Source organism: Giraffa tippelskirchi, chromosome 14, assembly GCF_054371585.1.
Source record: "Giraffa tippelskirchi isolate mGirTip1 chromosome 14, T2T-mGirTip1v1.2.pri, whole genome shotgun sequence".
Lineage (NCBI taxonomy): Eukaryota > Metazoa > Chordata > Mammalia > Artiodactyla > Giraffidae > Giraffa > Giraffa tippelskirchi.
Genome location: NC_137288.1, coordinates 12,767,725 through 12,785,000, shown reverse-complemented (window position 1 = coordinate 12,785,000; position 17,276 = coordinate 12,767,725). Strand labels below are relative to the sequence as shown.

The window sequence follows — 17,276 nt, the reverse complement described above, 5'->3', positions numbered from 1 at the left end:
CCCCCCTCACAGAGGAGAGGTGGGGGGATTCTGCCCACGTGCTCTGGCAGTCGCCACGGCGGCTACACTGCGCACTCAGGAGGGGCAGCGGCCGGGGGCTCCGGTACCCCAGAGGCTCCCTCTCGGATCGCTAGAGAAGGCTTTCTCACCGAGGGCGCGCCGTCCCTCACCCCATCGTCTCTCCTTCGGGCCCACGGAGGCGCTCCACGAGCCGCCGATCCTCGACTGGGCGGGAGGGGTCTGCGGTACAGGTAAGCGGACGACCACACGGGAGCGTGTGCACGGTCGGGGCCGGAGCACGGCCCGTGCCTCCACGACGAGGCAGCACCTGCCCCCAACGGAAGAGGCGAGGGGAACAGGCACGCCTCTCTTCCCGTCTCGACCCCTCCCCCCAACGAGAGCCACTCGCGGGACACACACACACCCCACCGCGGTGGGGGACCCGAGGAGGACGCCGGGTTAAGGGAAACGACACCACCGCTCGGCCTCAGGCACCTGAGGGGGCGACCTGGAGCGCTCCAGGGGCACCACCGAGGGTCAAACGAGGCACGCTCACCCACCCACGCGGGGCGCGCGGCGCAGCGGCGGGCACAGCCCTCCCCACCGCGGGGAGGGCCGCTCGCGGGACACGCGCCGAGAAGGCGAAGCGAGAGCGTCCGCTGTGTCCGAAGACCGACGGCCTCACTGACGCCCCGTGGAGGGGGGGCGGGCAGGAGACCGAGAGTCAGGGCCGGAGGCCGCACCCACCCTCCCGCCTTCCTCACCCTCCCCGACGGGCAGGGGGAAAGGCAGGCGAGGGGCCCCGTGGACAGACCGAGAAGACCGCACACGTTCACCAGGAACGCCCGTCCCTCGTCCGGCACGGCTTAGGCCCGGCCCGGGAGAGCACGACCACACCACATCGATCCGTTGAGCCGAGGGGGAGGGGGGAAGGCACGGTGAGGGCAGTCGCCGGAGGGGCCCGCTTTAAGCCTCACCGGCCGCCTCCCCCCGCCACACCTCACCTCACCTCACCTCAGGCGACAGCCGCCGACGACCCCAGGAGGAGGAGCTGCCTGACACGGGGCACGGAGCCTACAGAGCGGGGGTCGTCCCGGCCACCACCGGGCGCCCGCAGCGGGGGTCACACAGGGTAGAAGACCCACGGCGCCTCGCCCCGCCGCCCTCGGGTCGCCCAGAGACCGGAGGTGGCGCCACGGGTCGGGTCTGCCAGACACGCCACGCGGGAGCCGACGCACAGGCCCAGGCCGGCGGCCCAAAGGCCCAGAGCCCCGCGTGCGTCCAGAGGCCCAAAGTCCTCGGCGGCAGACGCCGAGAGAGACCGTGTCGGCACTTACCTGGTGGCAGAAAAGGCCCATTTCGGGCGACAAAATGACAGCGCCCGACAGCGGGGCCCACCCACGACTGGCAGGGAGGGACCTTGGCACCTTGGCACCGCCACCTGTCCCCAGCACTACCCCAGAAACACCAGGCCCGGAGCTGTCGGGGGTCATCTGGTCGACTGGGGGGGGGGAGGGGGGCGAAGGGGGCGCCCGGTGGGCGAAGTGGGGGCGCAGACGCCAAGGGGGAGGGAGCTGGCCGGGGACGCCCTCCCCCTTCGCCCGCACGGGTAGGTGTACCCGTCCGTCCGTCCGAGTCTCCGAGCGGGGGTTTGGCTTCGAGTTGCCAAAGAGAAAAACGAAGAGAGACCCGCCGGCGAGGCGCCTCCCACGAGACGAGCGGGCCCCAACGAGGGACCACGCCCGGGGCCCCAGACCGTCCTGTCCGGGGCACCCAGGACGGCTCGAGCCGGTCCCTGACCTCCTGGCCGTGATTCAGGGAGTTGGGGAGGGGTGAGAAAGCAAACCCTCCGGGGGTGGCAAACCCTCCTGAAAGGGCGGGAAAGCAAAAACCTCCTGAAGGGAGACGCAAACCCTTCTGAAAAGGCGAACAGCAAACCCTTTTTGAGGGCGGGAGCCAACCCTCCTGGCAGAAGAAGGCAAACCCTCCTGAGGGCGAAAAGCAAACCCTCCTGAGGGAGGCCCGGTCAGGCCACCCCAGAGCCCGGCTCTGGAGCGCCGCCGCCGCCGCGACGGCCACCCTCCTCAGAAACCTAGAGAACCAATCTCCGGCGACAGCAGGACGTCCCTAGGCCTCGGCGCCACCGCCACTGTCGCTGCCAGCAGAGCCGGTCTCTGAGAGCTGTGCCCTCGGGCCCGGCGGCTGAGTCACAACCCTCCTGAAGGTCGCCGAAGCTCCAGAGGGGAGGGACACTATAAAAGCGGCCGCCAGGTGGCTCCTGACAACCGGCTCCAATGTCCCGAGGACGGGTCGCTGTCGCCGGCCGCCGAGGACGCCACAGCGCCGGCCGCCCAAACGCCCGAGCTCGGCTCGGAGCCGCCGCCTCCGAGAGACGCGACGCGACGCGACCCCGGCCGCAGAGGAAGGGAGAGGAGCTGGGAAATAGCTCCCCAGGAGGCTGCCACGAAGGAGACGCGCTCCCCCCCCCACCCACGCGATTCCAGGCTGGTGGGCGGACATTCCACGGAGACGCCGGCGGGCGGCGGGGCTCGGGGCGGGGACGGCCGAGAGAGGGGCACCAGTGACATCCCGGGCTCCCCCGGGCCCCCTCCCCCGAAGGAGGGAGGGAGGGAGAGAGAGAAGGGAGGGAGGCAGGGAGGGAGGGACCGACCGGCAAAGCGAAACCAGGCAAGCGCTGCTCGGAGAACAAAGCAGGACTTCTCGAAAGCAGACACAGACACAGACACGCAAGCCCAGGAGCAAGAAAGGAAAAGAAGGAGACACTCGGACCCCCAACAAGAGAAAACGAAAGTCAACCTGTGTCGAGACCGTGATCAAGTCCAACGACAACAAACACAAGCATGCGCCGGTGGGCGGGGAAAGTGCGCTTGAGGTCAGGAGAACATGGATTTCAAAATAACTGGCCACAAACACCGGAAAGGAAAGGCGGCCGGGCGGCCGGGCCGGGCGGTCGGGTCTGGGGTGGGGTGGCAGGGCTGCTGGGGGCGGGGGTCGGTGGCGGGGGGGGGGGTGGGGGTGGGGGGTGGGGGGTGGAGGAAACGGGAGCACCTAGAAAGAGGAGGAGACTGTCGGCCGTGCTGAGACACGGAGACATCACACGGCTGGGGACCCGTTCCTATCGTTTGCCCCGGGGTGTGAGAGAGACTTGGCCTCCCGTCTCCTGGGATTTCATCTCCCCAGCAACAACGGTCAGGCAAGCTGTCGGGTGTGTGTGTGCTGCGGGGGGTTGGGGGGTTGGGGGGCGGGGTGGGGAGAAAAAAGAAGACGCCTTTCAAGTGAAAGGAGGGAGCGTAAAGGTCACTGAACCCTCTGACAGCGGCCTTCCATTTTCCACACCAGTGACACGTTCTCCCAAGTCGCCCGGTTCCAGAAAACGCTTTTCGGAAACAGAATCCTCGGGGCCCGCGAACTCCTTAGGAATCCTCGGATGAGCTTCCGGGCCAGGCTATACCGTAGGCAGCGCGCTTCCCCTGAAGCCAAAGCCACGGGCTCCAGAGGGCCACGTCCAAGAAGCTGATCTGGTACGGAACCCGATGTCTTCTTCTCTAGGACACTTCTAGCAGCAGCAAGAGTGCCAGTTTGTGAGAATCGAAGGTGAAGCCGGCACGATGTAAACCCAGCGATGTGAGCGGTCAGAGGCCCATCTAGATTCGAACTCCAGTGCTGGAGGGAGGGGAGCAGTGGGGACAGGAGGGTGGCCTGCGAGTCCGCCGTCCTGTCCCCACTCCCCGTGTGAACATCCGCCCCGTGGAAGGTGTCGAGGAACCTCATGACCTGACCTACGGGGTGAACCGTCGCCAAAGACAAAGAATTCCTCCAGCCAGGCGTCGTCCGCAGCCACGAACCCCTTCCCTCCGTCGCCCGGCCTTTCAGAATGCCACGTGGAGCCCTCTCGAGACGTGTGGGGCTTGGAGGTATGGGCCCCCGAATTCTCCTCGCCCGGCCCTGCAAGAAACCATCCCGGGCCTGCCCCACATGAAGACTTCTCGGGCTTTTCGGTGGACCGGGCCTCCCAGGGTGCCCCTGCACCCGGCACCCTGCGACATCCCGAGAGATCCCACGGAGAAACGTCTCCGGCCACTCGCGCGGCATCTGCCTCGCTGGCGGGCGCCCCTTCCAACCTCCCCAGAGATACGTGAGCACGGACGCTTCTTCCCCATCTGGGTCCCCTCACAGGCTCTGTGAGTTCCTGCGGTTCCGCACGCCCTCGACTTGGCTGTGGTTCGGGGCTCTGTTCTGTTCTGTGTTTGCTCTCCGGCCCACGTGATCTCTCTGGCTAGGGCACCCAGGAAAAGCGAAAAGAAATCGAGTCCGTGTGAGTACTATTCAGGCATCAAGTGGGGATACCTACCAATGACCTCTAACGTGGATCCACCAAGATGGCGGCCGTGTGGGGTTCAGGAGGATCATTTTGCGTTTTCTGGGGGCGCTATTTGCTCTCAATGATTTCACGTGCCTTTTGGGCATGGCTCACGGAGATGGGACGTGAAGCAGCAGGGCAGCCACATCTGGCGTCTCGGCCTAGCTAGGGCGGCTCCACGAGTGACCTCTCGGAACCGGGGCTGAGACCGCCATCCCTCCCCGGGCCCCCCTCGGTGGCTGGGTGTGGGGGGGGGAGGGGGAGGTTTCGGAGGGGAGACGGGAGATCTGGGCTTGTGGTTGGGGGCGCGCGGGGCCACACGTGTCCTGTCATGATATTCCTGCAGCGCTCCAACGAGATAAATATTATTCTCTATTCTGCAGATGGCTATCTGTACCTGAATGGAAATGTATTAGACTCTTGAAATCCGAGCCTTGACGAGGGGTGCGCCCTGTACGTCTCGGGCTACAGGCAGCATACGGAAACTGAAGATATCAGGAATCACGTATAAAGGTTAAAGTCAAAGAAACGGACCTAGTTCAGGGGCAGACTTAGTCTTCCTCGCTGCAGCCTCAAGGTAAACGCTGGGGGTACCCAGTCTATTCTTGGGAAGATACAGTGTTTATTTTAACTGTTGCCAGCAACGCAGCTTCTCCTCTGCCGGAGGTGAAATTGAGATTTAGTTCTTGCAGCTAGTAGTTCTTTTTCAGAACATCTATCAGGAAGGATCCGAATAGCTTGTCATGTCCCTGAAAGTATACTAGAGAACATTTGGTTCAGTTCTCGTACCCAGAGACTGGGGAAATTAAGGTGGCACTAGAAATCGCACCTTTGGGTTATATAGTATCTTTGCTGGAAAACAGGCTGCTCTGAAACTCTAATTGTATCAAACAGTAGCAGGGATAAGAAGTGCATGATCCACAAGTTTCAGTAAAGCTGGCTCTCCCGCTCCTTAACATTATATACATTGTTAACAAAAGTTTAGAACTGGACACTTGATGGCAACAAAGAGGCATCCTGTTTGGCGTTTCTTCGGACTGCAGCCGGGAGAGGAGCAGAGCCGACTTGTTCAGTCCCCGGTCCCGCTACTCCTAGGCCTTTCCTCACACTTGATCTTGGATGCTCTGGGGGCAGGTTGTGTCTGCAACAAGCACTCGATGTGTCCGGAAGCACTGAATCCTCTGTTCATTGACTTTGTTCCCAGGACTGTCTCAGGAGGTGACGATGTTTTCCCATGGGGGAATCTGTGTCAGAGGCTTGCCAACCATACTTTCCACGTGGTTCATGAAAAGCTCGCCCGTCGCCGGTCACCTGTCAACTCACCATCCGTACGAGAGTCAGCACCAACACGCCCGGCAGAGCTGAGCGTCAAGAAGGGGTTGCGTGGAAAGAGATTTGTATGCTTGGTCCTGGTCCTGGTTATAGACAGAAAGTATCAAGGGGGAATAACTCCCAGAATAAGTAGGCTTGCCTGGAATGCGAAATAGTGAGAAGAGGCCTCGCGCTTGGAGGACGGGTCAGAGCTTTAGCCACGGGAGAGTGAAAAGGAAAGGCCCGGGAAAGGGCCGTGGGGCAGGGGACGGTCTGAGCCCAGCACCAGCGGTGAAGGACGAGGAGGCACCTTGAAAGAACGTGCTGTTCGGAGGTTTGTGGTAAGAGCACACCGGTGCTGCTAAAGATGAGGCTTGTGGAACCCAGATAGTAAGGAGGAGCCAGAAACAGGCCAGGAAGGATGAGAATCCCGTGTACTGAGGACCTGCACTTCACCAAGCCCACAGCAAAGGGTGCTGTCTAGATTCAAACCCAGTCACTTGCGCAAACGCCGCTCAGCCACCTCCTCATCTACAAGGCCGACAGATACTCGGTGCGTGAGGTGCGTGTACGTACAGTCTAGGTGGACGGCACTCACATATCAGGCAACCACACAGCTAATACATGCTTTGAAAGAACCAAGAGTGAGCTGATAGCTTTTTCTGGATCTGCCTATAAGCAAAGATACCGCTCGCTGCATACTGTGGATCTCGACTCCTGTCTCACGTCTCCATGAAGCCGTCAGAAAAGTACTGTTCGTGCTCCCTCTCAGGCCAGGAATGACACTTCAAGTGTAACGTGCTCACGAAGTCCTCAGAGATTCATGGATTTGAATCGAGAAATTCCACCTGGTCCTTTCGCTCCCGATCCACTCCTGCTCTCACCACTACTACCACACGGGTCAGACACGAGCGAGTTCCCCTGAATTAGCTTGCACACGTGGGGGTGGAGTTAGCTTTCGGCACACGGATATTTAGAAATTCCATGGCAGTAGGCCAGGTATTCACATTATGTATCGGATATTCGCCTAATTTGATAATAAGAGAGCCCGGGCCTCAGGCATAACTTCAGGCCGATTTTCCCTCCAACGGAAACAGCTCAGATGGGCTGGCAGCCCGAGAGAACGAGCAACTGCCACTAACAGACTGAGACACCTGTGGGCTCCCTCCATGGGGAGACCTTCTGCCAAGGCTTCTCCCTCAAGGGCCGTTACCCAGCCTGCGGGCATCAGCTGAGGAGAAGGGGAGGTGGGTGCCCCGGAAACCAGCCGCGCTCGAGTCAGTCTCCCAGGAGCTCTCGTTCCAGCTCTGGACGCTCACTCCCGGGCCCGGGTTCTCACTCCCGCTTTCAGATGGATCCCAGGCCCTTCTTCAGAGAAGTTCCTCCAGATGAGTCCCCAGCCACCAGTGGGCCTCATTCGACCTTGCGGGACCTCCCTCCCCTTCTGAAGCTAGGTTCCGTCTCTCTCTTCACAAAACTTTAAGTCCAAGATGGATTGTTAACAATGACTTGCCATTTCCTTTTGTTCTCACCATTATTCTGACTACTTGCATTTAATTCCGCTCACCTTCGGATTGCTTGTGACACTCCAGGCCACCGAAAAAAAGAGAGTTTCTGTTCTGGGCTCAAAGATCCTCAGGAGGCATTTGGGCCTCACTTTACCTCTGCTGGAGACAGGAAGGTGGCAGGTGACCGGGACCTGCCAAGAGCAGAGCAGAAGCTGTGCCCCTGAGCAGTGGTGCCTGGCTCTCTCTCATTGGTCGCAGAGGGTCTGCAAGATTCGAGGGGGTTCCTGACGGCCCCACCATGCTGGTGAGCCGTGTCGTCTCATCTCATCGGGAATCTGACCCCGCATCGGCAAGCGTAGCCATGTGCCCTCACCCTGAGTCTCTAAACCCTTCCCAGACCATCACTCGGCCCGCCTTCTCCTCTCAGGCAGAATGAACCTGGGCTTCTCTCCTGGGACAGGTCATTCTGTGTCATGGGATGTCCTCTTTACTCCTATTGCCGGCAACAGGAGTATTGATGTGCTGCTCATAGGTCAGAGACTCCTCATTCGTATTACCCAGAGGCTTTTCTTCAGTCAGTAAATTTTGTTCCTTTGAAGTCAAAGGGATTGCATTGCCTTTGAAGACTATCATTTCTGACCTAGTCGCAAACCGTCTCTTTTGAGGAACTTCCTTAGGGTTCCAGGGATTAAGACAGTTTGCTTCCATTGCAAAGGGCACAGATTCTTTCCTCGATTGCAGGATCTAGATCTCCCGTGCCTCACACTGTAGCCAAAAAGGTATATTTTAAATATAAGAGGGCCAAGCATAAACCTACTACTTTCCCTTTCCATTATTATGATAATAATCTAGTTCTCTTCAAGGCAACACAAATGTTTCTTACTAACTAGAAGGATCATGTCGCGGAAATTATAAAGAGAAAAACAGGGAATTACTTCATGGTATCTCACTACATCCGTCTCTGATCCAACGTACGAAAAATCAAGGAAGTCCACGTAAAGTATCATCTTTAAATAGAGCTCTCCACTTTGAGAGAATAGAACTAAACTCATTAAAACTAAGTTTTCCAGTATGTGGCTGCTTTGAAATCTTGCATCCAACCGACAATTCTGGAACCTATGATAATTCAGAATTGAGTAACCGATGACACAAACACTCTACTAGTCAGGGGGACGTTTTGGATCGCCTGAGTTCTAGGTTCTCAATGTTATCAAGCCAGACACAATCTTCACGGTTTTTCATAGATCCTGTAATATCTTTTTTAAAATTTCAACTTTTTTGAGGTACAATTGACATATAAAATTGCAAGAAATTGAAATATGACTGTGGTGATTTCACGTGTTTACGATGTGAAAGGATTCCTCATCCAGTTAATTCATATCACCTCACATATTTCACCTTCTTTTTTTTTTCTTCCCTCCATCTTTCCCACTTAGATTTTATCTTCATAAGATTTCATTTATACAAAACATGTCAAAAAGATTGCCGTGTTTTACATTAGATCCTCAGACTCTATTCATCTTATAGCTGAACATTTGTTCCCTTTTACCAACCTCTCCCCATAGCCCTAGTAACCACTTTTCTACTCTCTGTATGAGTTTTACTTTTTCCGGGAGGCACTGTCAGAGCCAGTCCTGAAATTTCCTCCAATTACAATTCTTCTCTCAGAGTCATCAGTCCATTTTGTGTTATCTTTCATGTTTTACAAAATTACTCCTAACCAGCAATGGAGCAGGTGTGGCAGGCAATGAGCCAAGAAGATTTACAGGGTGGCATCCACTTACTGTGGGAATTAACCATGGCATTGATCAGTCTATCAACCTAGAAAGAGATAACTGGACATTGCACAAAAATTTGCTTATTTCTTTGTAGAAGTTTGGCATTAAACTAAACCCTTAGTTTGGGATGGGATGGGGTGGGGTGGGGTGGGGTGGGGTGGGGTGGGGGGGTGGGGGGTGGAGGAAACGGGAGCACCTAGAAAGAGGAGGAGACTGTCGGCCGTGCTGAGACACGGAGACATCACACGGCTGGGGACCCGTTCCTATCGTTTGCCCCGGGGTGTGAGAGAGACTTGGCCTCCCGTCTCCTGGGATTTCATCTCCCCAGCAACAACGGTCAGGCAAGCTGTCGGGTGTGTGTGTGCTGCGGGGGGTTGGGGGGTTGGGGGGCGGGGTGGGGAGAAAAAAGAAGACGCCTTTCAAGTGAAAGGAGGGAGCGTAAAGGTCACTGAACCCTCTGACAGCGGCCTTCCATTTTCCACACCAGTGACACGTTCTCCCAAGTCGCCCGGTTCCAGAAAACGCTTTTCGGAAACAGAATCCTCGGGGCCCGCGAACTCCTTAGGAATCCTCGGATGAGCTTCCGGGCCAGGCTATACCGTAGGCAGCGCGCTTCCCCTGAAGCCAAAGCCACGGGCTCCAGAGGGCCACGTCCAAGAAGCTGATCTGGTACGGAACCCGATGTCTTCTTCTCTAGGACACTTCTAGCAGCAGCAAGAGTGCCAGTTTGTGAGAATCGAAGGTGAAGCCGGCACGATGTAAACCCAGCGATGTGTGCGGTCAGAGGCCCATCTAGATTCGAACTCCAGTGCTGGAGGGAGGGGAGCAGTGGGGACAGGAGGGTCGCCTGCGAGTCCGCCGTCCCGTCCCCACTCCTCCTGTGAACATCCGCCCCGTGGAAGGTGTCGAGGAACCTCATGACCTGACCTGCGGGGTGAACCGTCGCCAAAGACAAAGAATTCCTCCAGCCAGGCGTTGTCCGCAGCCACGAACCCCTTCCCTCCGTCGCCCGGCCTTTCAGAATGCCACGTGGAACCCTCTCGAGACGTGTGGGGCTTGGAGGTATGGGCCCCCGAATTCTCCTCGCCCGGCCCTGCAAGAAACCATTCCGTGCCTGCCCCACATGAAGACTTCTCGGGCTTTTCGGTGGACCGGGCCTCCCAGGGTGCCCCTGCACCCGGCACCCTGCGACACCCCGAGAGATCCCACGGAGAAACGTCTCCGGCCACTCGCGCGGCACCTGCCTCGCTGGCGGGCGCCCCTTCCAACCTCCCCAGAGATACGTGAGCACGGACGCTTCTTCCCCATCTGGGTCCCCTCACAGGCTCTGTGAGTTCCTGCGGTTCCGCACGCCCTCGACTTGGCTGTGGTTCGGGGCTCTGTTCTGTTCTGTGTTTGCTCTCCGGCCCACGTGATCTCTCTGGCTAGGGCACCCAGGAAAAGCGAAAAGAAATCGAGTCCGTGTGAGTACTATTCAGGCATCAAGTGGGGATACCTACCAACGACCTCTAACGTGGATCCACCAAGATGGCGGCCGTGTGGGGTTCAGGAGGATCATTTTGCGTTTTCTGGGGGCGCTGTTTGCTCTCAATGATTTCACGTGCCTTTTGGGCATGGCTCACGGAGATGGACGTGAAGCAGCAGGGCAGCCACATCTGGCGTCTCGGCCTAGCTAGGGCGGCTCCACGAGTGACCTCTCGGAACCGGGGCTGAGACCGCCATCCCTCCCCGGGCCCCCCTCGGTGGCTGGGTATGGGGGGGAGGAGGGGGAGGTTTCGGAGGGGAGACGGGAGATCTGGGCTTGTGGTTGGGGGCGCGCGGGGCCACACGTGTCCTGTCATGATATTCCTGTAACGCTCCAACGAGATACGTATTATTCTCTATTCTGCAGATTGCTATCTGTATCTGAATGGAAATGTATTAGACTCTTGAAATCTGAGCCTTGACGAGGGGTGCGCCCTGTACGTCTCGGGCTACAGGCAGCATACGGAAACTGAAGATATCAGGAATCACGTATAAAGGTTCAAGTCAAAGAAACGGACCTAGTTCAGTGGCAGACTTAGTCTTCCTCGCTGCAGCCTCAAGGTAAATGCTGGGGGTACCCAGTCTATTCTTGGGAAGATACAGTGTTTATCTTAACTGTTGCCAGCAGCGCAGCTTCTCCTCTACCGGAGTTGAAATTGAGATTTAGTTCTTGCAGCTAGTAGTTCTTTTTCAGAACATCTATCGGGAAGGATCTGAATAGCTTGTCATGTCCCTGAAAATATACTAGACAACATTTGGTTCAGCTCTCGTACCCAGAGACTGGGGAAATTAAGGGGGCACTAGAAATCGCACCTTTGCGTTATATAGTATCTTTCCTGGAAAACAGGGTGCTCTTAAACTCTAATTGTATCAAACAGTAGCAGGGATAAGAAGTGCACGATCCACAAGTTTCAGTAAAGCCGGCTCTCCCGCGCCTTAACATTGTATACATTGTTAACAAAAGTTTAGAACTGGACACTCGATGGCAACAAAGAGGCATCCTGTTTGGCGTTTCTTTGGACTGCAGCCGGGAGAGGAGCAGAGCCGACTTGTTCAGTCCCCGGTCCCGCTACTCCTAGGCCTTTCCTCACACTTGACCTTGGATGCTCTGGGGCAGGTTGTGTCTGCCACAAGCACTCGATGTGTCCGGAAGCACTGAATCCTCTGTTCGTTGACTTTGTTCCCAGGACTGTCTCAGGAGGTGACGATGTTTTCCCATGGGGGAATCTGTGTCAGAGGCTTGCCAACCATACTTTCCACGTGGTTCATGAAAAGCTCACCCGTCACCGGTCACCTGTCGACTCACCATCCGTACGAGAGTCAGCACCAACACGCCCGGCAGAGCTGAGCGTCAAGAAGGGGTTGCGTGGAAAGAGATTTGTGTGCTTGGTCCTGGTCCTGGTTATAGACAGAAAGTATCAAGGGGGAATAACTCCCAGAATAAGTAGGCTTGCCTGGAATGCGAAATAGTGAGAAGAGGCCTCGCGCTTGGAGGATGGGTCAGAGCTCTAGCCACGGGAGAGTGAAAAGGAAAGGCCCGGGAAAGGGCCGTGGGGCAGGGGACGGTCTGAGCCCAGCACCAGCGGTGAAGGACGAGGAGGCACCTTGAAAGAACGTGCTGTTCGGAGGTTTGTGGTAAGAGCACACCGGTGCTGCTAAAGATGAGGCTTGTGGAACCCAGATGGTGAAGAGGAGCCAGAAACAGGCCAGGAAGGATGAGAATCCTGTGTACTGAGGACCTGCACTTCACCAAGCCCACAGCAAAGGGTGCTGTCTAGATTCAAACCCAGTCACTTGCGCAAACGCCCCTCAGCCACCTCCTCATCTACAAGGCCGACAGATACTCGGTGCGTGAGGTGCGTGTACAGTCTAGGTGGACGGCACTCACATTATCGGGCAACCACACAGCTACTACGTGCTTTGAAAGAACCAACAGTGAGCTGATAGCTTTTTCTGGATCTGCCTATAAGCAAAGATACCGCTCGCTGCATACTGTGGATCTCGACTCCTGTCTCACGTCTCCATGAAGCCGTCAGAAAAGTCCTGTTCGTGCTCCCTCTCAGGCCAGGAATGACACTTAAAGTGTAACGTGCTCACGAAGTCCTCAGAGATTCATGGATTTGAATCGAGAAATTCCACCTGGTCCTTTCGCTCCCGATCCACTCCTGCTCTCACCACTACTACCACACGGGTCAGACACGAGCGAGTTCCCCTGAATTAGCTTGCACACGTGGGGACGGAGTTAGCTTTCGGCACACGGATATTTAGAAATTCCATGGCAGTAGGCCAGGTATTCACATTATGTATCGGATATTCGCCTAATTTGATAATAAGAGAGCTCAGGCCTCAGGCGTAACTTCAGGCAGATTTCCCCTCCAACAGAAACAGCTCAGATGGGCTGGCAGCCCGAGAAAACGAGCAACTGCCACTGACAGACTGAGACACCCATGGGCTCCCTCCGCGGGGAGACCTTCTGCCAAGGCTTCTCCCTCAAGGGCCGTGACCCAGCCTGCGGGCATCAGCTGAGGAGAAGGGGAGGTGGGTGCCCCGGAAACCAGCCGCGCTCGAGTCAGTCTCCCAGGAGCTCTCATTCCAGCTCTGGACGCTCACTCCCGGGCCTGGGTTCCCACTCCCGCTTTCAGATGGATCCCAGGCCCTTCTTCAGAGAAGTTCCTCCAGATGAGTCCCCAGCCACCAGTGGGCCTCATTCGACCTTGCGGGACCTCCCTCCCCTTCTGAAGCTAGGTTCCGTCTCTCTCTTCACAAAACTTTACGTCCAAAATAGATTGTTAACAGTGACTTGCCGTTTCCTTTTGTTCTCACCATTATTCTGACTACTTGCATTTAATTCCGCTCACCTTCGGATTGCTTATGACACTCCAGGCCACCGAAAAAAAGAGTTTCCGTTCTGAGCTCAAAGATCCTCAGGCGGCATTTGGGCCTCACTTTACCTCTGCTGGAGACAGGAAGGTGGCAGGTGACCGGGACCTGCCAAGAGCAGAGCAGAAGCTGTGCCCCTGAGCAGTGGTGCCTGGCTCTCTCTCATTGGTCGCAGAGGGTCTGCAAGATTCGAGGGGGTTCTTGACGCCCCCACCATGCTGGCGAGCCGTGTCGTCTCATCTCATCGGGAATCTGACCCCTCATCAGCAAGCGTAGCCATGTGCCCGCACCCTGAGTCTCTAAACCCTTCCCAGACCATCGCTCGGCCCGCCTTCTCCTCTCGGGCAGAATGAACCTGGGCTTCTCTCCTGGGACAGGTCCTTCTGTGTCATGGGATGTCCTCTTTACTCCTATTGCCGGCAATAGGAGTATTGATGGGCTGCTCATAGGTCAGAGACTCCTCATTCGTATTACCCAGAGGCTTCTCTTCAGTCAGTAAATTTTGTTCCTTTGACCTTAAAGGGATTGCCTTTGAAGACTATCATTTCTGACCTAGTCGCAAACCGTCTCTTTTGAGGAACTTCCTTAGGGTTCCAGGGATTAAGACAGTTTGCTTCCATTGCAAAGGGCACAGATTCATTCCTCGATTGCAGGATCTAGATCTCCTGTGCCTCACACTCTAGCCAAAAAGGTATATTTTAAATATAAAAGGGCCAAGCATAAACCTACTACTTTCCCTTTCCATTATTATGATAATAATCTAATTCTCTTCAAGGCAACACAAATGTTTCTTACTAACTAGAAGGATCATGTCGCGGAAATTATAAAGAGAAAAACAGGGAATTACTTCATGATATCTCACTATATCCGTCTCTGATCCAGCGTACGAAACATCAAGGAAGTCCACGTGAAATATCATCTTTAAATAGAGCTCTCCGCTTTGAGAGAATAGAACTAAACTCATTAAAACTAAGTTTTCCAGCATGTGGCTGCTTTGAAATCTTGCATCCAACCAACAATTCTGGAACCTATGATAATTCGGAATTGAGTAACCGATGACACAAACACTCTATTAGTCAGGGGGACGTTTTGGATCGCCTGAGTTCTAGGTTCTCAATGTTATCAAGCCAGACACAATCCTCACGGTTTTTCATAGATCTTGTAATATCTTTTTTAAAATTTCAACTTTTTTGAGGTATAATTGACATACAACATTGCAAGAAATTGAAATATAACTGTGGTGATTTCATGTGTTTACGATGTGAAAGGATTCCTCATCCAGTTAATTCATATCACCTCACATATTTCACCTTCTTTTTTTTTTTCTTCCCTCCATCTTTCCTACTTAGATTTTTATCTTCATATAAGATTTCATTTATACAAAACATGTCAAAAAGATTGCCGTGTTTTACGTTAGATCCTCAGACTCTATTCATCTTATAGCTGAATATTTGTTCCCTTTTACCAACCTCTCCCCATAGCCCTAGTAACCACTTTTCCACTCTCTGTATGAGTTTTACTTTTTCCGGGATGCAATATCAGAGCCAGTCCTGAAATGTCCTCCAATTACAATTCTTCTCTCAGAGTCATCAGTCCATTTTGTGTTCTCTTTCATGTTTTACAACATTACTCCTAACCAGCAATGGAGCGGGTGTGGCAGGCAATGAGCCAAGAAGATTTACAGGGTGGCATCCACTTACTGTGGGAATTAACCACGGCATTGATCAGTCTATCAACCTAGAAAGAGATCACTGGACATTGCACAAAAATTTGCTTATTTCTTTGTAGAAGTTTGGCATTAAACTAAACCCTTAGTTTGGGATGGGATGGGATGGGGTGGGATGGGATGGGATGGGATGGGGTGGGGGGTGGGGGGTGGAGGAAACGGGAGCACCCAGAACGAGGAGGAGACTGTCGGCCGTGCCGAGACACGGAAACATCGCACGGCTGGGGACCCGTTCCTATCGTCTTCCCCGGGGTGTGAAAGAGACTTGGCCTCCCGTCTCCTGAGAGTTCATCTCCCCAGCAACAACGGTCAGGCAAGCTGTCGGGTGTGTGTGTGTTGCGGGGGGTTGGGGGGCGGGGTGGGGAGAAAAAAGAAGACACCTTTCAAGTGAAAGGAGGGAGCGTAAAGGTCACTGAACCCTCTGACAGCGGCCTTCCATTTTCCAGACCAGTGACACGTTCCCCCAAGTCGCCCGGTTCCAGAAAACGCTTTTCGGAAACAGAATCCTCGGGGCCCGCGAACTCCTGAGGAATCCTCGGATGAGCTTCCGGGCCAGGCTATACCGTAGGCAGCGTGCTTCCCCTGAAGCCAAAGCCACGGGCTCCAGAGGGCCGCGTCCAAGAAGCTGATCTCGTACGGAACCCGGTGTCTTCTTCTCTAGGACACTCCTAGAAGCAGCAAGAGTGCCAGTTTGTGAGACTCGAAGGTGAAGCCGGCACGACGTAAACCCAGCGATGTGTGCGGTCAGAGGCCCATCTAGATTCGAGCTCCAGTTCTGGAGGGGAGCAGTGGGGACAGGAGGGTGGCCTGCGAGTCCGCCGTCCCGTCCCCACTCCTCCTGTGAACATCCGCCCCGTGGAAGGTGTCGAGGAACCTCATGACCTGACCTGCGGGGTGAACCGTCGCCAAAGACAAAGAATTCCTCCAGCCAGGCGTTGTCCGCAGCCACGAACCCCTTCCCTCCGTCGCCCGGCCTTTCAGAATGCCACGTGGAACCCTCTCGAGACGTGTGGGGCTTGGAGGTATGGGCCCCCGAATTCTCCTCGCCCGGCCCTGCAAGAAACCATTCCGTGCCTGCCCCACATGAAGACTTCTCGGGCTTTTCGGTGGACCGGGCCTCCCAGGGTGCCCCTGCACCCGGCACCCTGCGACACCCCGAGAGATCCCACGGAGAAACGTCTCCGGCCACTCGCGCGGCACCTGCCTCGCTGGCGGGCGCCCCTTCCAACCTCCCCAGAGATACGTGAGCACGGACGCTTCTTCCCCATCTGGGTCCCCTCACAGGCTCTGTGAGTTCCTGCGGTTCCGCACGCCCTCGACTTGGCTGTGGTTCGGGGCTCTGTTCTGTTCTGTGTTTGCTCTCCGGCCCACGTGATCTCTCTGGCTAGGGCACCCAGGAAAAGCGAAAAGAAATCGAGTCCGTGTGAGTACTATTCAGGCATCAAGTGGGGATACCTACCAACGACCTCTAACGTGGATCCACCAAGATGGCGGCCGTGTGGGGTTCAGGAGGATCATTTTGCGTTTTCTGGGGGCGCTGTTTGCTCTCAATGATTTCACGTGCCTTTGGGGCATGGCTCACGGAGATGGACGTGAAGCAGCAGGGCAGCCACATCTGGCGTCTCGGCCTAGCTAGGGCGGCTCCACGAGTGACCTCTCGGAACCGGGGCTGAGACCGCCATCCCTCCCCGGGCCCCCCTCGGTGGCTGGGTATGGGGGGGAGGAGGGGGAGGTTTCGGAGGGGAGACGGGAGATCTGGGCTTGTGGTTGGGGGCGCGCGGGGCCACACGTGTCATGTCATGATATTCCTGTAACGCTCCAACGAGATACGTATTATTCTCTATTCTGCAGATTGCTATCTGTATCTGAATGGAAATGTATTAGACTCTTGAAATCTGAGCCTTGACGAGGGGTGCGCCCTGTACGTCTCGGGCTACAGGCAGCATACGGAAACTGAAGATATCAGGAATCACGTATAAAGGTTCAAGTCAAAGAAACGGACCTAGTTCAGGGGCAGACTTAGTCTTCCTCGCTGCAGCCTCAAGGTAAATGCTGGGGGTACCCAGTCTATTCTTGGGAAGATACAGTGTTTATCTTAACTGTTGCCAGCAGCGCAGCTTCTCCTCTACCGGAGTTGAAATTGAGATTTAGTTCTTGCAGCTAGTAGT

At 55.8% G+C, this 17,276-nt stretch overlaps 1 long non-coding RNA gene across 2 annotated transcripts in view; it reads left to right on the top strand.

The window, feature by feature from the left end:
- Positions 1-8,518, top strand: part of LOC145534295 (uncharacterized) — a 28,636-nt gene extending 20,118 nt beyond the window's left edge. For both annotated transcript variants that reach the window (XR_014074430.1, XR_014074431.1), the window contains exons 2-3: positions 4,765-4,958; positions 5,586-8,518. This is a non-coding gene — a long non-coding RNA (uncharacterized LOC145534295). The remainder of the gene's footprint in view (positions 1-4,764; positions 4,959-5,585) is intronic.
- The last annotated feature ends 8,758 nt before the right edge of the window (positions 8,519-17,276 follow it).